At 35.1% G+C, this 13,312-nt stretch overlaps 1 long non-coding RNA gene across 1 annotated transcript; it reads right to left on the reverse strand.

Moving 5' to 3' along the window:
- Window positions 1–9,978: 9,978 nt before the first annotated feature.
- On the reverse strand, window positions 9,979–12,976 carry LOC130469009 (uncharacterized). The gene is made up of 4 exons (XR_008929375.1): window positions 12,848–12,976; window positions 12,667–12,768; window positions 12,417–12,561; window positions 9,979–10,203 (listed from the first exon to the last, which is right to left on the reverse strand). It is a non-coding gene; the product is annotated as an uncharacterized lncRNA (long non-coding RNA).
- Between the last annotated feature and the right edge of the window lie 336 nt (window positions 12,977–13,312).

The raw sequence follows: 13,312 nt of genomic DNA on the forward strand, positions 1-13,312 counted from the left end.
CTAAAACAATAATAATCCTAACATGATACTATTAAACGAACCCTAACATGATACTATTAAACATAATTAAGGGCAGACAAAACATGATAATTTGACGACCATACTTGACTAGACTAGGCTAGACTTATGACAATAATATTATTTTGGTTGAAATAGACAATGGACCGAGTTGTCCATCCAGAAGTCTTCACTAAGGAAGACGAGGTACGGGCGCGACTCCGTAACCTCAGTGACCTGCGACATCGAGGAACGTTTAAATAAAAATAGAACACGGTGATCAATCCGGTCCCAGAAAATACCATGGGCTACCACCATGAACCCCAACTCCTGTTTGTCCGTCACTTTAGACGTGCATAGTCTAAAGCTATTGCTACTCAGTTTCACTTTACATGATTTACAATTGAGATTTCGTTATGACTCAACAATCACATAAGATATACAATTCACATTTGTTCAGAACTGTTTTTATCTTTGAATTAAGTAAGTGATCATAAAAGCATCAATCAAGACTCATTCCAATTTATCCAACCTTTCCTTTAACCATGAGCAACCCTGTATATGGGCATAAAGTTTCAACTTACTAAACAAGGTCCACCGCCCTCATAAAGTAGTGAAAAGATAGAAAGGGAACAACGACCAATCGATCCAAACCAATCATATAGAATAATCTAGTGTTCCCAACCAACATGTTTGTATCAATCATCCATACTAACATGTTATAGTTCTCATAGTGCAAAATAAGTTCAATAAGTTTGTCCAACAGTATTAAACATGCACATTCCGTATAACCAAGTTCGTCCATAATATCAACATTACCAAGTTCAACAACAAATTCAACATGGTTTCAACAATTAGCACACATTCCAAGCACGCAGGTATGTACGTACCTTGTGTAAACAAACTGATAGGCCACTTTAACACTTTCAAAAGTCGCCTAAAGAGAATTCTCCGCCTAAAACAACCAATAAATAATCTCAATCAATTTCTAATCATTGACAACCATAATAAAGCATTATAAATGCATCCTAAGCATATTTAGAACTTTCCCCAATATCAAAACTTAAACATTTGATTTCCTAGAATCATAATTATTGAATTAGTGATTGAAATTCGTTGAAAACTTTTGCAAACATCGTACTTTAAATTTTCAGCAATATAAATTCATTTAAAAACTTCACCATGGTCAATCTACGTCCCTAGTATCTCAACACAACCAATTCAATGATACATACTCAACCTATCATGATTAATAATCATAAAAACCTTGAATTTCATACTTTAAACAACCAAAAACCAATATTTCAATGTAATTAGATAATCAGAAAATTAATAACTTTATTATAAAATTCATAAAATCTTAAATTTATAATGTAAATCACAAAACCCATAACTTTAATTCAAGAAAACATAATTCAAATTTATAAATCATGATTAAGCCCTAACTTAATTTTAATTAATCAAAACTGAAAATTAATTCGTTTTTAATCTCAACCAACATCTGAAAATCATGTTCAAACCATAAAAATTATAAATTTAATATCAAGAACATAATTTAAATTAACAACTATAATTAATTAAAATAATTAGTTACTTAGGGTTTAAGAAATAACCAAGAACTAAAGGGGAGAGAGAAGGCTGGCCGGCGGACAGGTGGTGGCTCGCGGCAAGGTTGGACGGTGGTGCTGGGTCGTGGTGTTGCTGCGCAAAACGTGAGGGATTAAGGGAAGCACGAAAAAAACCGAGGGGGAGGGAAGGACCGAAAACAGAGGAAGAAAGAAAGAGGATTGCAAGAGGAGAGAGAGAGAGCTGAGATTACCGTGCGTGGTGGTCGGTGGCTGGGACGACGGCGTGGGAGCACACGGCTGAGAGAGGGACGGCTGGGAGTACGTGAGGTTGAAGGAAGGGGAGTCTGATCTTTTTTCTTTTTTTTACGTGAATTAGGAAAAGGGAAGGGAGTATGGTTTTGGGGTTTTATTGGTTTGGGCTTTGCCCAATTGGGCCATGAGTAGAATTTAGGTTGCTGAATTCGAAATGGTTAGGACTTGTTTTCTAATTTCAATAGAACGTGGTTTCGAAATTCGAGTTCGTTTTAAAGTAAAACTCGAAAATACATTTTGATTTCATAATCATTAAAAGTATTCGAAATGAAATAAAATAATTATATTTCAATTACATATTCGTTTCTAAAATCCGTAAATTATGTTTAAATATATATTAAATATGTTAAATATTCGTTAAAATATATAAATAAAATTACGGGGGATTACAATCTACCCCTCTTAAAAGAAGTTTCGTCCCGAAACTTGGCACGAAAATTCACATATCTTTCCAAACTTTTCAACTTATTCTTATTGTAGAAGTACTTTGTGCCACTCAACTGCACTCTTTTGCCAACTAAAAGTTACTTGTAATACTCAAGAACATATTTTCTTATGCGGAGAATCTATTTACTGTTAGGTTATGATACATATGACAATTCATAAATCATGCTGAAAAACCATAAAGCCAGGAATACATATTATTTACACATAATCATTTAGCATAGTTTAGATGCATACTCTTTGTTGCGTGCCTTCCATAGCTGCGCCTGAACCGAACAAGAACAAGTCTTTAGGACTCCAAGTGTCGTCCCTCCGTAGATAGTCCACAGCACATCCGGATCCGCCTTAAGATTGACCAACTAGAATCGCCCTTAAGGTACTATTATTTTCGGCACTTTTAGGCAATTGTGTGACTGAATTTTTCTCTCAAAAACTCACTTTGAATACTTGAAAACTCGATGTAAATATGTTACCCTAGGCACCTATTTATAGAGTTATGGAAAAGGATTTGGAATCCTATTAGGATACTAATTTATTTAATTATAACCCTACTAGGACTCTAATTAAATAATCATTATCTAATAGTTTTAGGATTTAATCATATTTCGAATCCCGATTGCTTTAGGATTCCCGCACAAGTATTGCACGAGCACCGTACACCCGCGCAAGCCTTGCGGCCCACGCTTGGCGCACAGCGCTCGGCCCACTGCTGATGTGCTCTCGCGCGCGCGCCCCAGGCCTTGGCTGGGCCTGGCCTTGCGCTGGGCCTGGTCGAGGCTTGGCACGCGATGGTGCGTGTTGGCTCGCTGGGCGATGGCCTGGCTTCGTGTTGGGCCTTCGTCTAGCGGGCCTCGTCCAATGCTAATTCGTACGATACGCTTCCGATTAAATTCCCGATTCCGGAATTCATTTCCGATACGAACAATATTTAATATTTTCGATTCCGGAATCAATTTCCGTTTCGAACAAATATTTAATATTTCCGTTTCCGGAATTATTTTCCGATTCCGATAATATTTCCGATTCTGACAATATTTCCGTTTCCGGCAATATTTCCGATTCCGGCAATATTTCCATTTCCGATAATATTTTCCGATACGTACCATGTTTCCGTTTCCGGCAACATCTACGACTTGGATAATATTTATATTTCCGATACGATCCATATTTCCGTTTCCGGCAATATCATCGTTTCCGGAGTATTCATTTCTTGCATGTGACGATCTCAGCTCCCACTGAAACCAAGATCCGTCGATTCCGAATATCCATAGATGGAGTATTTAATGCCATTAAATACTTGATCCGTTTACGTACTATTTGTGTGACCCTACGGGTTCAGTCAAGAGTAAGTTGTGGATTAATATCATTAATTCCACTTGAACTAAAGCGGCCTCTAGCTAGGCATTCAGCTCACTTGATCTCACTGAATTATTAACTTGTTAATTAATACTGAACCGCATTTATTAGACTTAACATAGAATGCATACTTGGACCAAGGGCATTATTTCCTTCAGTCTCCCACTTGTCCTTAGGGACAAGTGTGCATTTCCTAATTCCTTTGTCGCTCGATGCTTGCTCTTGAACATAAGGTAAGAGTTGTCATCCTTATTATGTCCAGAGGTGTTTCTCGGTTTCAGAGTTCAACTGATCAAATAAATAGATAATCATAGCCTATGATTCATCCGAGCACGGCCATGCATTTCACAGTTTCTAGCTCTCCGAGTGGCCTTGTACAACTTTTAAGCATCTCATCCCGATTTATGGGAGGATAATCCCAATCTTGCGATCTTGAGATTAGACTTCGTTTGATAGGTGATTACCTGAGCGTTGCCTTTATAGCCTCCTTTTACGGTGCGACGGTTGGTCAACGTCAAAGCAACCAGTTCTCAAACAAGTAATCTCAAATCACTCAGGTATTGAGGATTTAGTGTCTAATAATTTTAATGAAATTTACTTATGACAGATTTTCATCTCTTACAGTAAAGTTTCATAGGTCTTGTCCGATACTAGTCTTCCCAAAGTAAGTATCTATGCAAATGATTATGACATTGCCATGTCCATATAGTTCAAGAAACAGATTTACTAGTCATCTTGCATTGTAGTCGTCTAACGTTTTCTATGCGTCCAATTTTATAGAAAACTCCGACCAGGGACCATTCTCAACTTTTGACATTCAAGTTCACTTGATAGACATTTCTTAGTCACAGGACTGGTCCTGACAGTCTATCTTGAATATATCGTCAAATTATACTAATCCAAGATTAAATGGAATATGAAAATACATTTCATATATGATAAATGTTCAACCCCATTGTTTAAGAACCATGGGCCTCAAAACCCATCATTAAAACAATTCATGGAATTCAAAGCTATGCTTGATTTCCAGTGCTACAATGTGAGTGTTGCTTCTCACTTGTTGCATAGGTTTAGTTATCATGCTTTGCCAATCTTAATATCCTTTTCATCGAATGTTCTTTGAGATATGATGATAAGATCTTTTGAGTTTGTTTAGTATGTGATCTAGTCTTTCTTACTTCGATAGTGGTTCTACGCATTTTGCAATGAAGAACAATCAAGTCAGCAGACATGTGATCCAGCCAAGTTCAGTGAAGAACTTTTTAATGTAAACAACTCAGTTTTATTGCTTCTTAGGCAATAAGTACTTCTACTTCAACTGTATAGGTTGCTAGTGATGCTTTGGTTTGGATTTACTTATCCAAGCAGTTCACGTATATGTGGAAGACTTTCCAGCTGTATCTTAGAACATAGAAATTAATATTTAATTTCCCACGCAACAACTCATGGTCTCCAATCCATGTTGCCATTTCAAAACACGATGCTCTATAGCTCGTCCTTGCCAATGGTTAACTCCAAAGGGATCTTGCTTGATCCTTTGCCAGTGTTTCTGCGTGTAGCATCAATATTTAGCATATCTTTATTTCCTTGAATCAAGAACTATTCCTATGTACCTTTTCAAGTACCATAAGTATTCTTGATCTCAATCTAGTTGATCTTCACTTAGATCAATAGAGATTGGTATATGTTCGTCATGCCTAAAGTCATACGATACGTTTTTGGCGATCCTCATATTATATCATACATGATAAATTCTTTTGCAGAATAATTCTCAATTGAATTCTATTCATGTAACTTTAGCTCATTCAATTTCAGTAGATACTGAATCCAGCTAAATTCTTTGTCATATAATATAGGTTAAGAATCTCACTTAGATCCTTTGATGTTTTAACTTAGTAAATGCTTATACATAGTTCAAACATTCATTACTTAGATTTATTCATATGGGTCGAATATCTCCAATGGAGTCTTTCGTGTTTGATTTAGTAAATGCCATTACTTAATCCAAAACATTAATATAAGATCTTTGTAAATAGATCTTAATACCCAGTATGTACTAAGTTTCGCCATGGTCCATCATTGATGAATAATCTCAAATCTAAGTCATTAGCATTTGAATGTTATTTCACAATAGAGAGATATGTGTGTGATACACATAGGACCAATTAAGTTTTTATGTACTCCCACTAAACTTCTTATATATCTATAAGAATCATGTATATTTTATGAAACTAAAATACTTATTAGCTTCGCTAAAATACATTTCTAATTCCCAATTGCTTGCTTAAATCTGTACTTAGATTTAGCTATTCTTTTCAAGCATTTATTTGGATCCACAAATCCTATGACATACCATGTGCATAGTTTCTTCCAACATTTGACTAAGGAAGATGTTTTGTCATCCAATTGTTATATGTACCAATATGCAATCATTGCTTGAATTATAGACTTGAGCATTACGATTATGCATGAGGTTTCAACACAATCCACATCGTGAATTTGCTGGTAACCTTTAGCAACTAATCTAGCTTTGTGTGTGAACACAATTTCATGTTTGATGGTTTTTATCCTTAAAACAAACTTTGCAACCAATAGGTGTGAAACTATTCTTGCAAATCAACAAAATTTCAATTTTGTCATCAAAACATTGAGTATGTTTTATGGCCTCTAACCATTTAAAACATTTGAGTCTATATATGGCCTCTAACCATTTTAGGGAATCTGGGTTTCGTCATAGCTTTCTTACAAGTCACAAACTCATTAATCTACATGATAATAGTTTGACTGCAAGTTGTAGGTTTCTTCACTATCTAATAGAAGAATCTCATAGTTTCATTGACCTGAACTCTATGCCTACTTGGGTATAGAACATCAAACAATAGAATATCAACAGGCACTTTTGAGAGTCCTTTGAATATTCTGTTCTCCTTGAAGCACTTGTAAAGTCTTCTAAGAGATATTTATTCTTTAAAGCCACTTCTAAAGTCCTTAAAGAATACGTGTTCGGATTTTCTAAAGAACTTCGAAAAGCCTCCGGAATGTCCGTCTATGTTTTTTGTTCGCCTCGAAGACTTTCGAGGTCTATTTTCTCCCACTTGTCATTTTGGAAACGAATCTCCAAAAGGACATTATTTCGAGCAAACAAACATTATGTTCTCAAAAATTCGTGGTAGAAACAATACCCTTGTGTCTCATTTGAATAAATCACAATGAAACATATATCTATACTTGGGCCTTAGTTTGTTGAATAACAAACACTAAGCTCCCACTGAGTTTAGGAACTCTTTAGATATATTATGAAAAGATATTCTGAAATTACTTTTCAATAGCTTTGACGAATTTGGTTTAGTTTGGTGGTAGTTGAGCATTTTGTTTTAGAAATTATAGGAAAAGTCTTTATGATTCATCATTGATCGAATCAAGTACTAATTGACTTCGATCATTCCAACGTAGATATGCCATATCTTATGGAGATAGATTGTGAAATTACAACACACAATCATTGATGATCATATTTGGTCTCAAGTAATCATCAACATGATCTAACCTAGATCTTTATGATTTCTTGCTAAGTGGATTTTATACTTCTGAATCTTTGAACTAGCCAAACAGATTCAACTTATATCACATTTGAGTAAATAAACCTATATTCACTCAAATCCATGTGAAATAATAAATTCATAAAATCTTTCTTTAGCTTTGAACTCTATTGTCTAGGCGTTCTAACAATAGTTCATATCTTTTGTTACTTTCAACAAGTAAGACTAGTCGTCTTAAATTGATCTAGAAATCAATGAACTTTCAAAAGTCCATCAAAATAGAGCTTTTGAAGTTTAACTTATTGATATGGTCTAAGCAACAATGCCAAAGATTAGTGGAACTCAAATCAAGGGGTTGATTTGAACCTAGTAAAGTTCTTTAAAGAGTTGTTTGTTTTAATCAAGCATATTGACTCAACCTGTGATTGACCATTTCATTCAAATAAACAAACAAACATTTGTTTTTGTTTTTCTTGAATGTGAGTCTTTCTGTGTTTGAAGCAGAAATTTAGGTATGCTGATTATGGAACAAAATAGCCATTAAGTTCCAGCCTTTGAAAGGACTTAAAACAAACTAGATGACCCTACAACTAATGTAGCATTGCCATGCTTCATTTCTCACTTGTAGGTCATTAGTGTATCCTAGCTTCCATTGTTTGAGTTATTACCGAAGTAAGAACCTCAAGCGGTATATGATACCAAGGAAGTTTGATTGCTAGGTCACTTCTCTTTAAACATAAACTTATAGGTAGAAACGGAATAGTAAATTCCTTTCATATGTTCCTCGTTTTCCTATTTCTTGTACCCTTTCTTATAGTCTTAAGAATTGAATTCTTTAGTGTTGACTTTTATACTTTGTTAGACATGTCCAATGTCACCAACAAGGTTCTTTACCTTTTTAATTTATGTTGAATATTTTGTTTCAACTAGATGATCTTACCAGAAGCTTCTAAAGTTCTCTAAGTATCGATCTATTCGAATGTCTAGGAACTAGACTCATTCGAGAATTAAATGGACAAAGATATTAGGTTGTTAACCATTGGTAAAGCTGAGCGTTTAAACTCAATGCTTTATGATCTCAAAACTACATTGTATTTTGAATTCACAAGCACCAATCGGTTCGCCATTCGACTTTGATACTCGAAAACAACCATAAAAGTCGCTAAAAGAAACGTACATTTTAAATCGCTCATTCTCTCTCATTTCCGTGAATCGTTCTTGGATTCACTATCAATCGAGGAAATTTACTGTTACCTTTCTAAAAGGATTTATTGCAGTGCAAGATATTTAATTATAAACAATAATTAAAACATACATTGAAGCATGCAAAGTCTAAACATTTATCATGAATAATAACTTGAAAATGAAAGCAATCATGCAATTTAAACAAGTCATTAGCATTTTATTCGAATTATGTGTTCCGGCAGGTGTGAATAAAATGATTCCAAGACCCTAAAATCATTGAAGAACTAAGCACAGTTTGTCGACTTAATCCTAAAATATCTTAGGTAAGCAAAAGCCTTTTGCTAATAGTCTAGAAACTATTCTTGGTTGATAGGTACGTCTAAGAACTTATTAGGTAAACCTATCGATTTTGCCACGACATAAAAGGACTCCTTACTTATATCGTTGAGTTTCACCAAAACTAACATGTACTCACAATTATTTGTGTACCTTGCCCCTTTAGGACCAATAAGTAACACCTCGCTGAGCGAAAACTATTACTAGATTGATGTAAAGGATATCCAAGCAAATGTATATTTTAGCATGGCACCTTTTAACTCAATTTTTAAGTTTGGAACTTAAGGCTCTTACTATGTTGGTTAGATTTTAAGTGAACTAAAATCCTTAATCATGCAACATAATCAAGCTTTTGATCTCATGCATTTTAAGACATATTTAAAGGCAATAAATAACTTAAAACATGCATAAGATAAATGTGATCTAGTATGGCTCGACTTCATCTTGAAGCTTTAACTTCAAAGTCCGTCTTGAAAATCTCCGTGGGAGGCACCATTTTCTTCAAATAGGATAAGCTATAATTAAAACTAATTACAACTATTTGATGGTACGCAGACCATATTTGAATTGAAAAACAACTTTGGTACTTTAGACCAATTACATTCAAATTAATGGTACGCAGACCATATTTTCTATCCTATTTGGGCCATACTAGTCACTTCATAACCTGCAAAACAATACATATACAATATATACCATTCACCCATTCATTATCATGAATGGCCCACATACACTAGTGGAAAAAATACCTGTTGAGGGGGGCATTTTGGGTTTATTGAGGCGAACAAGGCCCGCTGCGACAGACGTAGCTTCAACAGCTCAGTGATCTGTTGAGGCGGGCTTTGTTCGCCTCAACAGGTGATCTGTTGTGGGGGGCTTTCAAAAGCCCGCCTCAACAACCTCTACAGAAACGCGAAAAATAAGGACCTGTTGAGGGGGGCATTTAAGAAGCCCGCCTCAACAGCCTCCTCTGTTGAGGCTCACTTCTTAAATGCCCCCCTCAACAGGTCCTTATTTTTGCGCCAAAAATTCATATGTTGTTGAGGCGTACATTAAAAGCCCCCTTCAACAACATTAATTTTTTTTTTCCAAATTCTTTTAAAATATAAAATAGGCGGCAATAACCACAACTAGATATATACTCCATTGAGTATTGAAACCTGTACCCAATCAACACCAAAATAGCAAAGGTATGAATCTGCTTATCTTTGATAAATAAATCATTACATTAACTTCATTTATATTAACCCAACAGAGCAAAGCGTATATATAGTACGTATGTTTACAATTTTTAAACACCTAGCTAGTCTAACAAATTACAACTAATATTAACAACTAAAGACAAAAGGCTAGAGAGCTAATCTAACAAATGTCTCTAATCCAGCCACTTAGGTCCCTTTAGATCATGCATTACAAACCTTAAGTAAGGTCGTGTTGACTTTCTTCCAATCGACTCGATCCCTAGCCTGCAAGTTGCATGGAAGGAAAATATATATGAGTACCAAAGTTTACACTCACGATATTGTCTTTACATTCCATTGAAGCATAAAATTAAAAGATATAGTTGCAGACTATAGAGATAATTAAGTACGTTGTTGACCTATAACGACCCAATGAGCCTTAAATGTGCATACGTAGATTAGAATGAGTTTTAGAAAGTTAAAGCTATGTATATTAGTCATGTAATAAGAATCAAATGAGTCCTTAGGTTCTTTAGTTCAAAGTTGGGAGCGGAAATGTCATTTTAGCTCTAAACATGACCTATAACGACCTAATGAGCCTTAAATGTGCATAAATAGATTCGAATGAGTTTTAGAAAGTTAAAACTATGTATATTAGTCATGTAATAAGAATCAAATGAGTCCTTAGGTTTTTTAGTTCAAAGTTGGGAGCGGAAATGTCATTTTAGCTCTAAACATGACCTATAACGACCTAATGAGCCTTAAATGTGCATAAATAGATTCGAATGAGTTTTAGAAAGTTAAAACTATGTATATTAGTCATGTAATAAGAATCAAATGAGTCCTTAGGTTCTTTAGTTCAAAGTTGGGAGCGGAAATGTCATTTTAGCTCTAAACATGACCTATAACGACCTAATGAGCCTTAAATGTGCATAAATTGATTCGAATGAGTTTATAAAGTTAAAAATATGCATATTAATCATGTAATAAGAATCAAATGAGTCCTTAGGTTCTTTAGTTCAAAGTTGGGAGCGGAAATGTCATTTTAGCTCTAAATATGACCTATAACGACCTAATGAGCCTTAAATATGCATAAATAGATTCGAATGAGTTTTATAAAGTTAAAAATATGCATATTTATCATGTAATAAGAATCAAATGAGTCCTTAGGTTCTTTAGTTCAAAGTTGGGAGCGGAAATGTCATTTTAGCTCTAAATATGACCTATAACGACCCAATGAGCCTTAAATGTGCATACGTAGATTGGAATGAGTTTTAGAAAGTTAAAACTATGCATATTAATCATGCAATAAGAATCAAATGAGTCCTTAGGTTCTTTAGTTCAAAGTTGGGAGCGGAAATGTTATTTTAGCTCTAAATATGACCTATAACGACCCAATGAGCCTTAATTGTGCATACGTAGATTGGAATGAGTTTTAGAAAGTGAAAAGTAGAGGTGAAATTTGACTCAAGTAAAAGTAGTGTTTCTCGGATGATGGAGAAGATCTTGTTAATAAATTTGGAGGGGGGGCTTGAACCTTAAAAGATGATCAGTTTTTCATTAAAGAAAGGTTTTAACTGCTGCTAGGTCTTTTTCAGAGAGAGGAATGGAGAAGAATTGTGTATAATAACCAGGCTTCTATTGAGAACTTATTCGTCACTTGATCCCTGATGCATCAGAGATTGCTAACAGCTTACAAGCTAATTAGTTGGAATGTGGATTGCGATCCTTTTGGTTCTTTGTATGGATCTAGGGATGAAAGTTTACACATTCATAATTCTTTGCCCTTTTGGCTCTAGAATGTGGTTTTCTATACTGCAGATGACTGAATTTCCTGGACCTATACGGACCAGTGACTACTGAAATTGGGGGAGGAGGTCAAGATTTCTAGAAAAAGAAATACAAATAAAAACACCACTTATTATAAACTTTATGGTATGCTATTTTCTAAATTCATTTATGGGATCTGTCTGAGCATGCATGAATGGCAGTTTTCTGCTCAGTGGAAGAATTGGCATGCTATTCATACACATTGTAGTCAGATTTCAGAACAGCTTCTAGGTGCTCAGTAGAACAGATGCAGGCTCTGAGTAACCTATGCATATTTTGTAGTTTGTGGACTATTTGTTGTCATTTTAGTTCAGCTTGTATTCCTCTTGTATATGAAGAGTCTCTTACACAAGCCCTCTTAGCAGTGTAATTGACAAACTGAAGCCAGGTTATGCAGGGGATTTGATTCCACTGTTAACTTCAGTTCCCAAAAAAACATAGCATATAGTAAAAGGTGTGACAATGTCATGTATAAAAAATCAAATACGACTACACCTAGCATTTTCCTTTCATGCAAGACCAGCATATTAGTATTCAGTAGCAAGACCAGCAGATCAGTATTCACAGCAGTATTCACAGCAGCAGCAAGACCAGCATATTAGTATTCAAAGCAATAAATTAGCAAATCCAGCAGACTTGTAATTATGGAAAAAATTAAAGAACTTTACCAAATCCATGAAGATATAAACGCTTCCATCTTTGTGTCTAAACAACCTAAGTAAATAAATACTCGGTTGTAAAAAACTTAGCCCATAGCTCACGAACCACATCTATTTCCTCATCGGTATAAGGCGCATTTCTTGGAGTGTAAGCCTGAAATAAGTAACATGATAAGTAATGCTACTTGTAAATTAAGAATTCTACTACGTACAAGTACTAGTATTAGTAGTTCAACTAACATATGGTAAAAGAACGAACATTATCTAACCGCTCATCAGAGTTATGGTGTAACGTGACTATTTCATGCATGAACTTCATAATGTAATAGCCACACTCGCGGGCACCGACTTGTTGAGCACACTGATTTGGAAACAAATCATAAATTATATATCCAAGTAGTTACCCAAAAAAAAGTAAAGCTAATTAGTAAGCATGATACCTTTACAGGGAAGCCTTTCAACCCCTGCGTAGTCGCTCTATTCGGACAAATCCCATCATTAAATTTGTACAGTTGGTATGCCCTGAAAGTTGAGTAAAACTTCATGAATCTGATTCGGCACGAAAAGAAATAACTTAAAAAGAAATAACACAATTAAGTAGAGACAACTAATCAGAGAAAACTAATCAGAGAATACAACCAAAACTTGCCAAAAACAAAAAATTAATCATGCATCCAAACTAATCAATGAATTCAGATTAAAACCACCAGCACAACCGCAACTAATCAGAGACAAAAAAAACTAAAATCAAAAACCCGAATTCACCACAATTGTAAAGCGTTAATTGGTGATGATGAGAGTAGTTCCAAGAGGAAGAAGAAGATCTATTTACCACAGCCATCACCTGCTTGTGCCTCATAATCTGACCACCCACGACCTACCGAAATCCAAGCCGCACCTCCACC

Source organism: Spinacia oleracea, chromosome 3, assembly GCF_020520425.1.
Source record: "Spinacia oleracea cultivar Varoflay chromosome 3, BTI_SOV_V1, whole genome shotgun sequence".
In the NCBI taxonomy this organism is placed as follows: Eukaryota; Viridiplantae; Streptophyta; class Magnoliopsida; order Caryophyllales; family Amaranthaceae; genus Spinacia; species Spinacia oleracea.